This window comes from Theropithecus gelada, chromosome 12 (assembly GCF_003255815.1).
Source record: "Theropithecus gelada isolate Dixy chromosome 12, Tgel_1.0, whole genome shotgun sequence".
NCBI lineage: Eukaryota > Metazoa > Chordata > Mammalia > Primates > Cercopithecidae > Theropithecus > Theropithecus gelada.
In genome coordinates, this window is record NC_037680.1 from 64807680 (window position 1) to 64825671 (window position 17992).

General features: G+C 38.0%; 1 protein-coding gene across 5 annotated transcripts in view; it reads left to right on the top strand.

Moving 5' to 3' along the window:
* The first annotated feature begins 11565 nt into the window (after positions 1 to 11565).
* The window catches only part of GULP1 (GULP, engulfment adaptor PTB domain containing 1), a 307929-nt gene continuing 301502 nt past the window's right edge, over positions 11566 to 17992 (top strand). For 2 of the 5 annotated variants that reach the window (XM_025404711.1, XM_025404714.1), the window contains exon 1: positions 13753 to 14250. The gene's annotated coding sequence lies outside the window, so the exon portion shown is untranslated. Of the gene's footprint in view, positions 15265 to 16285; positions 16481 to 17992 lie in introns of all 5 variants that reach the window. The other 3 variants (XM_025404712.1, XM_025404710.1, XM_025404713.1) reach the window with 3 other exon arrangements.

Consider the following 17992-nt stretch of genomic DNA (forward strand, 5'->3'; position numbering starts at 1 on the left):
ATAAAGACAAGTCTGGAGCCTTACAAAATATTAGTTAAAATGCACTGAATATCTTTAAGTCTCTAGGTATACTTTCCATCTTTCTTTATCCTGCTCTGTTCTACAAAAGACTGACCCATAGAAACTACATCCAATTGTTTCATTGCCTTCAGATTTTCTATTGGTTTTGGCCAATGGGTACCCCAGCCGGAAATGGGAATGTGAGAAGAGAATGATATCAGCACATTTTCCCTGTTCTCTTACTATCTGATTGTCATTTGATTGTGCTCCTTTACTGAAGGTCACGATTCCTATCGGGACTTCTTTTCCATATAATTATCCTCTCTGGGTTCTGGTAACCATTCTCTCTCTTTTTCTTGCCCTTCCGGGGGTAGAGGTGGCAATAGTTTCCCTGGATATTACCCTGTGAGGATAACTGTATTTCTTAAACCCTGCCTGCACCTTTATAAATAATCTTCTTAGTAATTTTTTCTCAAATTATCTGGTTTGGAATGAGCCATTTCACACAGTTTCTCACGGACCTTTCTAAAACATTTGTATTGATTAGTATTTTTGGTGCTCAGGGAATCTTTAATGTTTTTGTACCTAAACACAAACGTTAACACATTGTTAGTTTGTCATAAGTAGCATGTCTAAATTGCCATTATTTGTGCATTTCTCTTTAATATCTAGATAATATCTAGAAAATATCTCTTTAACACACAAGCTTTTTTAATATCAACATAATATTGCATTATTTAGACTCCAAGTTGTTCACTTATAACTGGAATGTTCTTCTACTATTTATCTTTCCACTTTTCTGGAATTTCTTCAACAACTGACCTCACTCCCATGACGTTAAATTTCCTAACAGCTAGGATTCAATATTGACTTAGAATAATTAAAAGGGTGGTACTTCCTGAATAAATATAACTTTAGGATTATAGATAGGATAGGTCCCTTGAGATACCTAGACTTCTTTAATTTCCAGCAAACTAGTAAAGATTATGAAAATATACATTGTAAGACTGCGAAGGTAGCTAGACAAAAGCAGTGTCCAACAAATCTAGATTTTTTTCCATAATCATGACACTAACTGTTCTAAGTAGCCAGCAGTACCGAAAATCCTAATAACACGGAATTTAAGGTACTCAAACATGTTAATGGGTTATGACCAGAGCTGAAAATTCACTTTAAAAATCAAAGCTGTAAGACCCTCTCCCTGGTATGTTCTCTTAATACAATATAAAAATCACATCACTCTAAAGTTTGTCATTTCTACACCCTTTTGTATTTAGCAGATCAGACACCTGATAATAAGTTTGATATAAGAGAATCCAACTCCCTTCATTGGCCTTTCTTACCTCCAATCTCACATAGCTTCAGTATCTTCTCTTAAATGGTCACCAGAGTGCTTTTTCTAAAACAAAATTGTCCATAATAAGACTTGCAGTAGATACCATTCCCTATAAAGTTCGAGACCCTGATCTAATGCTCCCCAACACACTAAGCTATTTTAATTTCTTCATATTCTCTTGCTATTTCAAGTTTCTCAGGCTTTGATAATGTTATTTCCTCTGCCATAAATGTTTCTCCCTTTCTTGTCTACCTGCTGTACACACAATCACCTTTCAAAATTCAGCTCGCATTTTGACAACATGACTGCTTTCTAAATTGTTACTCTATCTTGCCCACAATGAAGAAATATATATCTGTTTTAGTGCCTAACCACATTTATTTATAATTTTATTTATTACATTGTGTTTCCCTCTACTGGGCTGTGAGCTCCTTAAGGGTAGAGGCTGTACTTATTCATCATCATCTCTCCTACACTAGCTCAGTGCCTGACATTAGAAACACAGTACTGAATGCTGAATGAATGGTGATGGAACTTCTGGGGCAGGTCTGATCTCCATCATTCTTGCTCCCTAAATGTACATTTAGTCTAGTTCATTGAGCAAACTTTATTTTAAGATTTGAACTAAGCTAAAAGGTGACTGTAGATGAAGGAAAAGAAATGCTTCTTCCTGGCCAGGCGCGGTGGCTCAAGCCTGTAATCCCAGCACTTTGGGAGGCCGAGACGGATGGATCACGAGGTCAGGAGATCGAGACCATCCTGGCTAACACAGTAAAATCCCGTCTCTACTAAAAAATACAAAAAAAAACTAGCCGGGTGAGGTGGCAGGCACCTGTAGTCCCAGCTACTCGGGAGGCTGAGGCAGGAGAATGGCGTACACCTGGGAGGCGGAGCTTGCAGTGAGCTGAGATCTGGCCACTGCACTCCAGCCCGGGCGACAGACCCAGACTCTGTCTCAAAAAAAAAAAAAAAAAAAAAAGAAATGCTTCTTCCTTACAAAAGAATTCCAATTTATATATGTAAATTATATATAAAATATATATAAAGTATATACATTTTTATATATTTTATATATAATTATGTGTGTGTATATATATATATAAAAATTGTTAGGGGATATATGGAAATCTTGTAGGCAATATCTACCAATACATGTTACAACTAGTGGGTAAAAGTTTAAGGAGAAACAGCATACTTGTATTGTCTCAAAGTATCTCTCCCCAAATATTGATTAATTACCAAGGGAAAATAGTAACTTTACATTGAAGAAACCTGGCAGACACCATCTATACTGACTTACTATTATTCGTGTGAACTCATATCAATGTCACATACCCCAATATGATGCAATGAGGACACTTTACTTTTGTGAAAATTTCCCCCAAAACTTATAACCCCAGTTTAACCATGAGAAAACAGCACACAACGTTGATATGTGGGACTTTCTACGAGATACTAAACCATCACCCTTCAAAAGTGTCAGTCATAAAAGACAAGGAAAGATCAAGGAACTGTCACATATTAGAAGAGACTAAGAGACATAAATGCTGTGTGGAATTCTGGAATAGAGAAAGGGCATTGATAGAAAAACTGGAGATATATTCTAGAAGAAAATCTAGGAAACACTATTTTGGACATTGGCCTTGAGAAAATTTATGAGTAAGTCCTCAAAAGCAATTGTAACAAAAACAAAAATTGACAAGTGGGACCTAATTAACTAAAGAGTTTCTGCACAGCAAAAGAAACTGTCAGCAGGGGAAACAGACAACCTAAAGAATGGGAGAAAATATGCTCAAACTGTGAATCCAACAAACATCTAATATCCAGAATCTGTAAAGAACTTAAACAATTGAACAAGTAACAACCAAATAACTTTATTAAAAATGAGCAAAAGACATGAACAGACACTTCTCAAAAGACGACATACAAGCGCCCAACAAACATGAAAAGCTGCTTCACATCACTAATCATCAGATAAATCCAAATCAAAAGTACAATGAGATACCATCTCATACCAGTCAGAATGGCTAGATTAAAAGGTAAAAAAAACAACAGAGGTTGGCAAGGCTAGAAAGAAAAAGTAATGTTTATACATTGTTGAGGGGAATGTAAATTAGTCCAGCTACTGTGGAAAGCAGTTTGAAGCTTTCTCAAAGGACTTGGAACTACCACTTAATCCAGCACTCCCTTTACTTGGTATATATCTAAAAGAAAACAAATACTTTTACCAAAAAGACGCACAAACTCGTATGTTTATCATAGCACTACTCGCAATAGCAAAGACATGGAATCAATTTAGCTGCCTGTCGGTAGTGGATTTGATAAAGAAAATGTGCTACATATACACCGTAAAATACTATACAGACAAAAAAGAATGAAATTATGTCCCAACATGGGTGCAGCTGAAACCCATTATCCTAAGCAAATTAACGCAGGAACAGAATACTGAAATACAGCATGTTCTCACTTATAAGTGGAAGGTAAACATCGGGTACTCATGGATATAAAGATGGCAGCAATAGACACTGAGGACTACTAAAAAGGTGAGGGAGACAAGGGCTGAAAAACTAACTGTTGTGTACTATGCTCAGCACCTGGGTGATGAGATCATTTGTACCCCAAACCTCATCATCACACAATATACCCAGGTAATACACTCAACATACCAAAACCTGTACATGTACCCCCAAATCTAAAATAAAGGTTGAAAAAGAAAAAGAAAAACTGGGGCTATCTGAATGAATTCTGTAGATTGGTTAAAAAATAAAAATAAGCATATAAATATCATTATTCTTTCTAGACAAAAATAACACCAAAAATACTTTTATTTTTTTCCAAGAAAAAACTAAGAGTTTAATTTTAGCCAAAGCTATTGTTTTCCTTTTATTTTGACCCATATTGATTCAGTTTCCTGAAAACTTTCACTAACATATCAAAAGTTTTTATAGTTTTACTTGTTTCCATGAAAAGCCATTATTTATTTTATACTTACTTGCCAGATTATGCTAAGTGCTTTACATTTATTAACTCAATTAATCTTGACAACTGTTTCAAAAATAAGAAAACTAATATTAAAGTAGAGTGATACAGTTTGGCTCTGTGTTCCCACCCAAATCTCATGTTGAATTGTAATTCCCAGTGTTGGGGAAGGGACCCAGTGGGAGGTGATTGGATTATGGGGGCAGATTTTCCCCTTGCTATTCTCGTGGTAGTGAGTGGGTTATCAGGAGATCTGGTTGTTTGAAAGTGAGTAGCACTTCCCCATTTGCTCTCTGTCTATTGCTCTGCCATAGGAAGACTTGCTCGCTTCCCCTTCTCCCTCCAGCATGATTGTAAGTTTCCAGAGGCCTCCCAGCCATGAGTCCTGTACAGTCTGTGGAACTCTGAGTCAATTAAACCTCTTTTCTTCATAAATTACCCAGTGTCAGGTAGTTCTTTATAGCAATGTGAGAATGAACTAATATAGAGAAGAAAGTGACTTGTCCAAGATTTCACAGTCAGTAAGGGGTAAAGAATACATTCTAACCATGACTTTGGACTCCAAAGCACATGCTTTAAAGCTTTATCCTAAGCTTCACCCTTCAACACTCAACAGCCTGAAGTTCACTTTTATAAGAAATATCTGAAGCTTAATTCAGTAAATAGAATTTAAACCATTACAGCTTTCTTGACACTTTAAGAACTGTCTTATAAATTCATAAAATTGTTGATTTACATTTCACTAGTTCTCCCCCAAACTCATGGCACTCTACAAAAATATTTCAATGAAAAAAAATTAATTTCTTTCAAGATTTATTATACTCTTCACTTGTATAATGTACAGATTTCCAAACAGAACACTGCATTTTAGGTAGGGGTGTTCATTTAAAAGTCCTTAGCAATTTATTTTTATGTGGAAAATGGATGATCTTCACCTGCACTCTCAGTATATGTGAAAGATTTGTGTAACTTCGAAATTGCTTCTGGAGGGTTTCATTTTTGAAACTGAACAACAGTCTTCTGCAGTCACACCCTCTGAAAACCTGCCAATTTCCATTGAACTGATAGCACTTTATCTGTGTGTATTCTCAGATTGCTGAGCTAGAGAGACTGTTGATGCAGAACCAGCATGGCAAGTCTCTGTTCTAACAACTCTTGCCACAGACTGCCTTTTACAGAAAAGCCACTCTCAGAATTATTTTAGCCCTGTTATGGAAAAGATACGCAATGAGAGAACGTCTTTTGTTGTTCGGTTGTGATAGGCGCTAATGTCCCCTTTGCGTTTTAAAGCATGATGACATTTTCTCAAATCACATTATGTCAGGCCCAAGCGTATAGGTGCCTTGTTTAGCTTTGCTTTTTTGTTAAGCCCTATCTGCAAGCCTGAGTAAATTCTGATACAGGATTTTGAAGAGAGTTAATAAATTAGCATGCTAGTGAAAGATTGCAAATTATAATTTTCAAATAAAAAGTTTCCTTTGTCAAAAATCATTTTAGACAATTATTTTTACTCTATTAAGAAAATAAGACCGTAATTCTATTTGCAATAAAATATCTTTGTTCTATTTTTTATTTTAAGTATGTGAATCTTCAAATGAAAAAAATATCTTCTTATCACAGCAGTTTTTCAAGCAAGTAAAACTGCTTCAAGCAAATTTTCTAGGCCTGAAAACTCTGTGGCAGAAGAGCATACCTTGGGAGACTATTCCTGGACATTAGGTCGGGCCTTTCCATGAAGCTGAGTGTTAGCTCCTGTCTCTTGGTGATGGCTGGACTCCACATAAGGCACTCATTCACTATAATCTAGAGTGCACGAGAACTGGAACAAGAAGCAGAAACGTGACCCTTGATTAAGATCTGTGCTTTCTCTCATTATTTGTGTTAAGTAGGGGTCTTCAATTCCAAGTATTATTTGTGTCCTGCAATTGTTGTAGAAAAATGGCCCTTTTACTCTTAGCAACAACATGGAACTTAACAAGTGATAATTTAATAGATTGGAGGGTAAAAATATAATATGAATGGGTGTAGAGTCAGGTCTTTTCAAGTTGAAAAAGCATCCTTTTTCAGAATCAGAAGAAAATATTGAATAATGAAGTTAATTCAAGTAAATTGATACATGAGTTGAATACACTTCTAACAGAAGACTTTTGTGGTCAAAGGTAGGAAATAAGAAGTTGTGACAAGGAAACTTAACAGAATGGATCCAAAGCTCATTTGGAAAAATAATCTTGAGAGAATAGTGATGAAACCTTTGACAAGGGGATAAAATAATAAAGGAGAATTTGTCCCAGTAGATATTTTAAACAATGATAGTTTGAGATAATTAATAATGTTCTATTGCAGAAATACACTGACCATTAAATGGGAAAGGACTACCATTAGCCCACATGATGCCCAGTTCTTTCCAAGGAAGCTCTGCAGGTGCTTGGCTAGGAGCTGAAGATGCCTTTGTAGTTAGAAAAGATATCCCTTTCTTCTTGCTTGCAAGCTCCATTGGCTTGGCTGGTGAAAGAACTTGGCTGGATTTTATTCTGCACTGGGCATTTTTTAGGTGTCTTACTGCATTTTGCATGCTGTTTGACCAGACCTGGAAGTTCTGATTGAACAGACCCTGTTTCATATCTAAGTTAACATATGATAAAAATTACTGCTAAAAATCACTAGGCAAAGAATGGATCTATTCAATATGTGGTGTTGGACACCTAGGTCATTATTCTGGGGGAAATAAAAGCCCTATCTTTAGACTTCACATCAGAATAAATTGAAAAACAAAAACTACAAAATACTAGAAGAAAATATTGCTAATTAGTTTGGGTGAAATGTCATCATATTTTTTTAAAAACTCAAGAAATCATAAAAGGATTACATTTAAAGAAATTCTACATAATTTTAAAACACAACAAAATAATTTATTTTAATTAAGTTAATAAGAAAAATACCCCCTTTTTTAGCTAGAGGTTAATATATTTACTACACATGGAACCTTTAAAAATCAATAAGAAAAAGAAAAAATATGTGAAACAATAGAGAAAAGAGAAAAATGTACAAAATATATAAATAGCCACCTCACAAAAGAAAATATAGTTATTAACTTTATGAAAACTTATTCAGTTTTGTTAACAGTGAAAGTAATAAAAATTAAAGCAATTGAGCTGCTAATTTTTCACTAAGATTACTTGAAAATTTGAGTGTTTGGAGAAAAAAAAAAAATAAGGGCCAAGATGGAATAGTTTACATGATATCATTTAGGTAAATGAAAAATGCATATGAAAATAAATATTTTGAAAGAATACTTACAAAAAAAGGTACACCTTAAACACATGAAAGTACACATTACATTAAGTACTTGTGCTGGGTCAGTGAATGGGAGGAAATGAAAATAAAAGTACATATTTAATGAACTTGTTTGTATTTGTTTATGTTTTCAGAGCTCCCCTCAACAAAGAAAAAGCACATATTTAAATAAAATCCTCAAGGGACCTTGTAGGCTAATGATGTGTCAAACACCAAGAAGCATGCTTAGCACAGCCATCTGCACCTGAGTCCATTATAGTCTACATAGGCAACATATGTCATAAATAAAACACAAGTACCACATGTTGAGGAAATGACACTGACCTACATTGCTCAAGGGAATGTATGTTTTTATAAACTTTTCAGAATTTGTTTGGCAATATGTATTTAAACTATTAGAAGGGGCCAAGTAACATAAGCATCTGCACTGATAAAGGGTGGGGGTATTGCAGTGGCCCAGAGATGGGTGAGGAGGTCCAAGTACAATGAAAATGGTGTTCCAGTGGAGAAACAGCCTGGTGTGGTAATTGGAGCCCATGCGAGAAGCAAAGGAAATCCTTGTAGAGAGAAGCCTGACACTGTGTGCTAGAGCCCTAGGTGAGGGAAGAGGGCACAGGAGGGCTGTCAATCTTGAGGTGTTAAGAATCTGAGCAGGATGATGAGGATGTTCCTGTAGAAGGAGTGGCCTGGGCACATAGGAAAGGGGACTGTGACAGCCATGGGAGATTGGGTATGGACAAGGACATTGATTAATTAAGAAAATATATTAAGAATAATGACAGTTGAAGCCAGATTTTTACAAGAGGAGAAGGGGGCTACAAATATAAAAAGTAGTATTGTACTACAATTGAAGGTAAATGTTTGAACTCGTGGCTTTCAAGATAGATAAATGATGATAGAGATGATAGAGATGTTGGCAGATGATAGGTGATAGATAAGCAGATAGATTAGCAGAAAGATGTAAATATGTACAAGTGCATACATGCATATATTCCCTGGCTTTGGTTACTGAGAGGGCCTAAGCAAAGGAAGAAAACCTAACAGCAATAAACATAGCTACTGGAGCTCAGATTCCAAATACCATCCTTCACTAAAAAGAAACAAATTTCTTGGAGAAATGACTGATTCCTGGGCTGGGGCTGGGGAAATACAAAATGAGACTTCAACACCTTTTTATGCCCCAAATTGAGAAAATGCTCACAGAATGCTAGATACACGGCAAAGGGATATGGAATTTAGCTTGAAACAGTGTCTGGCCAAATCTGAGATAATTTAAGTGTCAAAAATAAATCATCATAGAAACAGATTATACCTATGCAAGTAAAATAGGAAGCCATGTATCAATACTAATATAAGTAAACAAACTAAGAAATTGGAAGTTTGATGAGAAATGAAGTATTTGCCTAGTTTCAAGTGCCTCCCCAGGAAATATGGACCAATTATGGTTGGAAGGCAGTTATACTCACCACTATACCACCAATGCCACCAATATGGACCAATTATAAAGAGAGAGAGAGGTTAATGTTACAGAGGAGAAGTCTGACAGACAATCAAGTGAGGATCATTAGTAATAGGAAAAAATCAAAACTGGGTACAACTTATTAGAATTGTTTTTTAAAAAAGAATATAGTATAATACTTCCATTTTTTCATCAGCCAAAATATATTAGCTGACTCTAATGATAAATTACATTTTTGCCAGGGAAGTAGTAAACAATTCACAAAAGTATCAACACCATGAAAGTCAAAGAGACATGATAACTGCATGCAACTGTGATCCCAAACTGGATCCTGTTCTTATAAAGAACATTGTTGGAATAATTGGAGAAGCCTGAATAGGACATGAGAATTAAATGCAGAAATATATGGATGTTGATTTCTTGAATTTTGATGTTTTACCTTCTTTATGGAGGAGAAGATCTGTGTTTTAAGGAAGTCCACAAAGGATTTGGGAAGGATGAGGTATCATGATGGCAAGTTATACTAAAATGGTTCAGGTAAAAATAAAAATAAATCTTTGTACTCTGTAACTTTTCTATAATGTGAGATTATTTTTAAAATAATAAAAAGTCTATAACTTGATAATCTACTTGTAGGTATTTATTCTAAGGAAATAACTGTAAGGGATAGGCACAATATGTGAACAGATGACATACAAAATACGTATGTACAAATGGCCATCATTTCTGTTTGTAATAGCAAAAAATTATTAATAAACACTGGCAGGGAAAAAAGCCCATGCTATACTGTTAAAAAGTAGTAGTATGGGCCGGGTGCGGTGTCTCACGTCTGTAATCCCAGCACTTTGAGGGGCTGAGGTGGGCGGATGACGAGATCAGGAGATGGAGACCATCCTGGCTACAGTGAAACCCCGTCTCTACTAAAAATACACACACACACACACACACACACACACACACACACACACACACACACTAGCCGGACCTAGTGGCGCAGCGTCTGTAGTCCCAGCTACTCGGGAGGCTGAGGCAGGAAAATGGCGTGAACCCGGGAGGCGGAGCTTGCAGTGAGCCGAGATCGCGCCACTGCACTCCAGCCTGGGCGACAGAGCGAGACTCTGTCTCAAGAAAAAAGAGAAATTAGTAGTATGTACGTTACAGTTCCACATGAAAAAAATGGAAAGAAAATCGTTAATGGAAAGAAAAATGTTAAATGGCTGTGGGTACTGAGTAATGCCTTTCCTCTACTCCTGGTTTCCATGCAAAAATATTTTACTGGTTAAGAGGACTGGTCTTTTCCTTGTCCTTGGAGAGATGTTATGACATTTGGTAGATAACCTTAGGAATAAACTTGGGAAGAATTGCTGGGCATGCCAGGTTCAGCTACCTTTCTCTCTCTTTCATTCTTTGGAATAGAACTCAAAAAACAATTTAAATCCTTTTTCAAAGGCACTGTCTCCTTTCAAGTTAGAAGGAGGCCAGGAACTATGTGACTGAGGCTGCTGTTTCTGTTCTTTGCTTTTGGATCTACCAATTCAAATCCGTTATCTGTCAATAATAGAAAAATATTTTGCTCTCATTTTTAACTTCTTTTGGTCAATTTATTCCCCACCCAGGCATAAAGAAGGGATACTATTTACCTGAGTCTCTCAGAGCCCTCAACAAACCTTGGAGCATATAGAGAAAATGTGAGCAATGGGTACTCTTGGTGATGGGAATACAGGTGATATTTATTTCCCTTTTGCAGTTGCCCTCCTATTTTTTCTTTTTTTTTTTTTGCAATGGTCAAGTTTCATGTTCTTAATCAAGAAGATCAAAATAAAGCAATTCTTTCAGAATGACAGATAAAATGATAGAGGTTTGAAGGTAAATGTAACACAATAACTTTGGAACCTAGAGCCCTCTAGAAACTCATAGGATATTCGGTCACTGTTACACATGGCAAACAGAAACATGTCCCCCTTTCAAATCACATGACTGAAATTTGGATTTCAATCTTGGTTTTCATTACAGTTTTTAAAAAGTTGTCAAATACTTTAAATGTTGGTTTTGCAGAAATATAGGGCTAAACAACCAGCATATTTTTGTGTGCTTTTGCAATAATCAGAAATAAAACTGTTTTTCTTAAGATAAGTAGCAGGCATTTTTTTGTCATAGCCAAGGTTCCCTTAGTCAGGTTAAAAGAAACCTAATTCTGGTTTGAGCAAGAAAATTAATTTTTAAATTACCGGAAAGCTGCTGAGTTTCCATTATGGTCTATATGCACCTATGATGAATGTGAAGAACTTTCAAATGGAAATCTGAGGTATTTGCAATAGGTAAAGTTAGGCGTATTTCTCATCATAGTGCCCTGCCAGGCTTGTGCAACCCTTTTTTTTGGCATCTCCCTTCTTTACTTCCTGGGGCATGCTATGAATTTGTTTTAAAATCTTGTTCTATTTAGTTTTATTGTTTTTAAAAACTTGGTTCTGACACTCTTGAGATTTTTATACCTCTGAGCCATTTCACAAAGCAGATCATATCAAAAGTCAGGTTATAAAAATTACAAAGCAATAGCAAGTTTAAAGACTTTAAACAATGGGAGAAAATATAAAAATGAGTAATCTTTAGCACTGTATGTAACGATTGGAAAAAGACAGTTATGAGGACTCATCTGTCTTCATTTATCCATTCAAGATGGATGTGCTTTGTAGCCATATATATATATATTTTAAATCTCTTTAGGATCTTCCAAATCTCATGGATAGGAAAGATAGATCTCTAAAGAGGCTATGATATGCCTTTAGGAAACTGAGGATGAGGCCGGAGTAGTAAATAACTCCTACTTAGAAGGAAGATATAGGGTCTCATCTCTGAGAACATGGGAGTTAGTTATGTAAAAGTTCAGATGATTTTCAACATTGTGTATGGCAAGGAATAATTTTTTAAAAAGACCTTCTTCCAGGTACTAGAGGCAAATGAATGAGAAATAAATACATGCTATGGGATTTTCCATTATTTCACAGGATGGAAAGTTTGATCTCTGTAGCCTGATTTGTTCTTTGGCCCTGAACTTGTTCAAGTTGAATTGTGTGTCCTGAACACTGATCTAGTTGTTCTCAAACTAGGATAAGCCAACCGTAGTGGTATGTTGATGTATTCTTGGGAGTTGAAAGTTCTTTATTATAATCTTTTAATATTATTGGCTAAAAAATCCAAAATATCTATCTGTAAATATATAATGTAAGCATGGATTTGTTCATCTCATCAACTACCTTATTCCTAAATACTGGACTACCATGTGTTTTATTTTTATAATCACATTGATACCAAGTGATCATCTAAATGACATTAATTTTTAATGATTGTTCATAAATTCATTGCCTAAGAGTTATTTACAGAAAAAACAACTAGCATTTGTCCTCAGATTATTAATATAATTATTTTTATGTGTGCTTGACTGTTGTGATAAAGGGAAGAACAGTTAAAAGAGGATCCTGGCCAAATTATTAAGAGGACTGATTTCTGATATTAGCTTTAGTACCTCCAAACTATGAGATTTGGGGAAAGTCACTCAAGAGCCCTAGACTTCAATTACCTTGTATTTAAAATAACAGAGTTCAGCTGGAACTAGTTAATCTGTAAACAAATAGTTTCCATTTCAAAAATTGTGAAGTGATGACTTTTTAAATGGAAAAAGCATTAGGGAGAAGAAAACTGATTCACTTACAGGGTCTTTGGGGGGAAATTTCTAGCACCACCTTCTCTCCTAATAACAGTAAAACGTGGTGGGATATAAGAACCAAATACTTATTGAGTATTTTCTCTGTGCCTATCACGACTCTATTTTAACTCCTGTAAATGTGACTGTGACTCCGTAAGCTAGATTATGCAATTCCTGTTGGCAGTTATAATTGATAGGCACAGAAAGCCTAAGGATGGAGTTTGGAATGTAATCTGGTCTGTCTGACTCTAAGCCCTGGATCCATTGTAATACATTATAACTGCTAGCTTTGCAAAATGCCTTTTTCCTTTTCTCATCTATTTTCACACTCAAACTAAAATGTAGTAAACTAAATTCTGAGCAGCACCAAGAATTTTAGTAAAGGTCCTCTCATCCTTTAAGAACTTCTTATGCGAGGATACTCCTCTTCGCCCACTTTCCCATACAGAACTCTACTAAAGGTCAATTAGAATGGGCTGTTGTTTTTTCCCTCAAATCCTACACAGAAGTCCTTAATTCCGGGATAAGCATCTGAATGGAGCAAATTAGTATGGTCTGGGAGTTAAGGCAATTTTCACGTGTGTGTATGTGAGTGTCTGTTTTAAGGCATAACAAAGTCCAGAGATTAAGGCCGAGTTAAAAAACAAATGAGGACAAACCAGTCTGCTGAGGTGCGGCCAGAGCAGCAGCAACTGCCTGCTTTCTTGATAAAGGCTGTGAAGACGGCACGTTTTACTCTTATTCGTGTATTTCTTTTGACACGTTTCCCCTCTATGAAGCCTCAGAGGTGTTTTAAAATTGTGTTAGGAAACACACAGAGATAAGAAAAGGCAAGTGGTCCTGTTCTAGTGTCTCAGGGACGAGGCTGGAAAGGAAACGCCGCGCGAGTGGGGTGGGAGCGGGGGCCTGTGGTTTTGCTTCTGTCCGGGCTAAAGGCTGAGTAAGGCAGGGCCCCTCCTTCTGCAGATGGGTTTCTCCCTCATTCCACCCTCTACCCACCTCCGGTTCCGCGTGCACGCGCGGGATAGCCCAGTGGGCCCACAAATAACGACCATCGGAGATTAATGAAGGAAAGTCAGCGAGCTCGAACACAGGCGTCCCGTGTGGAAGTGTCCAAGGAGACCGCCAGAAGTGCGCAAGCCGGAGTGTGTGAGAGTTTCCTTCTCACCGAGAGGGGGAGCCCCGCATTCCCAGCCGGGAGCGACCCGGAGTCCCGAGCCCCGCGTCCCAGCTGCCGCCAGAGCCAGTTTTGGATTCAGCGGATTAGGAAGAGGAGGGAGGGGGGAGAGCGCGCGAAGAGGGAGGGGACCGAAGCTGGAGGGTCCCGAGTCCAGCGCCGTGTTGACGTAGAGAAACTTTCCCTCTCGGCCTCGGAGACGGCGCCCCGGCTGTGCTGGAGCGGAGATCGCCAGGCTCGGAGGACCCGGCAGCTCTTCACGCCCCTGCCCGAAGCCTGACCTGACTGCATCTCTCAGTGAGGTACGGAGATTTATCTGGGCTCTTCCCTGGCTGCGAGCCCCGGCTCCCTCTAGGTAGCGTGGAATCGCTTAGAAACTGATACCGCGAGGGGCAGCGGGGGTGGACAGCTCCGGCCACCAGTGCCCGGGAAGGAGGGCGCGGAGCTGCGGGTAGCCGCTGCCCGGCAGGTTGTGAAAAATTAGGACAGCTAACGGCTCAGGGAGTCGTCCAGCACGAAAGGAGGCTAAGACCTGTTGACGCCTGCTATGGCAGCGCTTGAGGAATGACGCGGGGAGTCCAGCGAGGTCGGGGACGCAGCGGTCTCCGGGCTCCAGAAGCCTCCTTAGCCTTTTGTGGTAACTTTGGTCCGGTGGCGGGGGGCCGGTGGGCTGGAGCTGCAGGGAGGCGGTGGGGCAACCGTGGATCAGTCCGGCTGAGGGTGCGTGGATCAGACTGGGCTGAGCAGGCAAGTCATCGTCGGGTCACAGCCAGGCGACCCAAGAACGAACTTCCAGGGCAGCCTCCCTTTTGTTGGCGCAGGGAGAGAATGTGAGCATGGGGGCGGGGAGGCGCGAAGCTCTAAGGCCGGGCCGCGGATACTTTAAAGCCCAGAGCTGGGAGGGCCCAAAAGGAAGGGGCGGCGTCCACATGGTTACCCTTTTGCCGCGCGGGTCAAGTAGCTGCTTCTGGAGGGCGCAAGGCTTGGCGGGGGTGATGAACCTTTGGGTTCTCGCTGCGACTGCTAAATTCGCTTGGCGGGTCCAGCTTCTCGTGGCCTCACTCACTACACGGATCAGAATCCGGAGCAGTCAGTTCTTTCTATTCTGCAGCTCCTGCGGCTGCCGCGCTGACTTCCCTGTGTGCGGGAGGGAACTCTGGGCAGGCTGGTTTTCTTGGAATGTGTTTACGATGTTGAATGGGACTTGAACAGGAAGCTGGACGCTGCAGCTGGAACTAGCGTGCCAAGGTAGAGTAAGGAAGACTTAGCTGGTGTTGGGCTTGGCGGGTCCACTTGGTACGTTGGGCAAACTCCAAGTAAGTGAGGACTGGCAGTCAAGGTACCCCTCCCTGGGTCCTAGTATTGTTTCCCAGCTGAGCTCGCTTTACTCTCATTTGCAATCAGACACATTTTACATGCACTGTTTCAATCTGCAAGTTTGACAAAATATAATGCAATTTGGAAGGATTTAATAAATTCATTTTGTGCCTGCTTTTAAAATATGTTACACCAACATTTGAGAATAAAAAGTTACGGAGAATGTTCAAGTCATGACGCAATTCTAGGACTAGCAGGAGACCACAATACTGATGATTTTGTGTCTGTATTACAAAATGGGTGATTAGGTGCTTAAAGTAAGGGAGATTATTAGACAGAGTGAATGTGAGGAAGTAGAAAACTTTGAGAGGAATTGGAAATTCTTCAGATTTGCAAATTACTCCCTTTCTCTGTCAGCCTTTCCCTTTTCCCCTCATATGAACAAGTAGCCTTGTTGGAAAACCCATGAATTGGGAGAGTGCAGTCGCTGGTGACTACAAGCTTTGCTGGAAACAGCAGACAGGCTAAGGTACTGCCCCACTGCATAATTAAAGGTCTCCTTGAGCTGTCCAGGAGGGTTTTCCAAGTTTTTACGACTGACAAGGAAAAAAAAGAGAGGAACCTGGCCGGCAGCCAAACTAGACTGAGCTCAGTAGCTAGGCATGAAAGAGACTGGGGAAGTTGCAGGGGATAATTGGAAAGGGGCTGTCGGTTGTACTTGGGGTTTCAACAAGAGGTTTCTTTTGCAATGAGAATTTTTAGGTGGCTAAGATCAGTCTTTTTGGCAAAAAAATAAACTAAACAGAGTGCAGTTGGATATGACTGAGGAAATTACAAAAAGGACTCCAGGAGCAAAGTCTGAACTTTCCTTATCAGTGTTGCAGTGGAATAGCTGGGGGCCCGATGCTGTTTGTGCTGATCAGACTTTGCAAATGCCCACACTTTGTTGCTATTTGTCTCCTTGGACGAGATTTGCTGCAACTTCAATTCCTTGACTTTGGCCTTACTTTGTTTTCATAGCAGCAAGAATTGAAGACTTAGGGGTTTGAGCAGATGGTTTTCTACCTAAATTGAATAATTCAATTAGATATTCTCAACCAGCATAGATTTGAGTCATGGAATTAAAGTAGAAAACATATCCAGCATGACTTCTTTGTGCTTGTCAAAAGTGATCCTGATAAACAGATCTTGCTGTTTCATGTGAAGAAGTAGAAGGTGAGATGGTCTCAGTATTTCACACATTTGCCCTTTACTGCTTCCTAATTCCAAACCAGCCAGAAACTCAAAGCCTTCTCAGACTCTTCTTTATGTATTAAAGTTATGTTTCATCTCTCTTTTTTTTTTTTTTTTTTTCTTCAGAGAAGTGGGTTGTAGGTTTACTATTGTGGGCTTAGGGGTTAAATGGTTGAAAACAAACAAACAAACTCATGTGTTTTATATTTCCTCTGTATTTAAGAGTTTGAGATTGTGAATATTAGCCTGCTGTCTGAGACTTACTTTGTGAATCACACTCAGCCAAATGTTTTCCCTGACTATGATTTCAGTTTTTCCACTTGCAAAGTAAAGAAACTTTCCTTTACATAATTACAAGATTGTTGTGAGAGTTAAAGAGATGAAATAATGTTAATAGGCTTTTTGACATAAAGGTCATAGGATTTCTGACTCAGCTGACTCAGTTGAGTTTGTGGGGATAAAATAGGAATCCTTCTATGTTGAATACTCATGTAATAATGACATATCTGGATCTAATTTATAAAAATTACCACTTTTACATTTTAACATAGCTTTAATTTAATCATAAATTTTAATTTTTGAGGATATAGGGGAGATTTTGTTATGATTAAGGCTGAGTCATTTTCTCAAACAGAAAAGAACAATTAACAAATTCATTTATTTTTATTTCAGTTTATATTTATACACAAGACCAGTTATTATTAAATTGCAGCTTAATTTTACCTTTATGAGAAATTACCAAGTATATTCACAGAACTTGGCTCTCTTCTCAGAAATAATACTTGAGAGGCTGAAATGTATTTATGATATACAGACAGACTTTCTTTTCTCAATGGCCACAATAATTTTCTTAAGAATTTGGAGGATAGACTTTGGAGCTATTCATTAATAAATCCAGCCAATATTTGTTGTATGTATATCATGCATCATCAGGCCTCTATTCCCATCAGCACCAAACTTCTCAGCTCTGTGATTTCTGTGCATGTTATTTTACTTCTTAAACATTTTACCAACATATCATTTATTGTCTATATTTCTGTCTATAATTTATGAACCTTTTCATTGTTGATTCATTATGATAATTGTGAAATATTTACTTTTTAGTGTGACATGTCAATTAGTAAAATATACTACCTATTTTTATGTTTCATTGTATTGTGCTACAGTCATGGATGTTTAACTTAACTCTTTTTCGGGTGAACAGATCAATTTATTAGAGAAAACAGAATAAGTATAGATGAATTGTTTAAAGGATAGTCTTTTGCTAAAATACCTAATCATAGCTTTTATTTTTAGACTTTATATTATCATTAATAGTGAATCTGTAAAAAGCATGAGTATATGGGATACAGTAGTTGGGTTGAATTTATACTCAAACTTACACTATGGGTATCCTTGAACTGTTCAAGGATATATTAGGGTAATTTTAATAAAAATGTCAAATTTTACCTTTCATTTTAAATTAGAAATTCTTAAAATTCTTATCTCCATTGA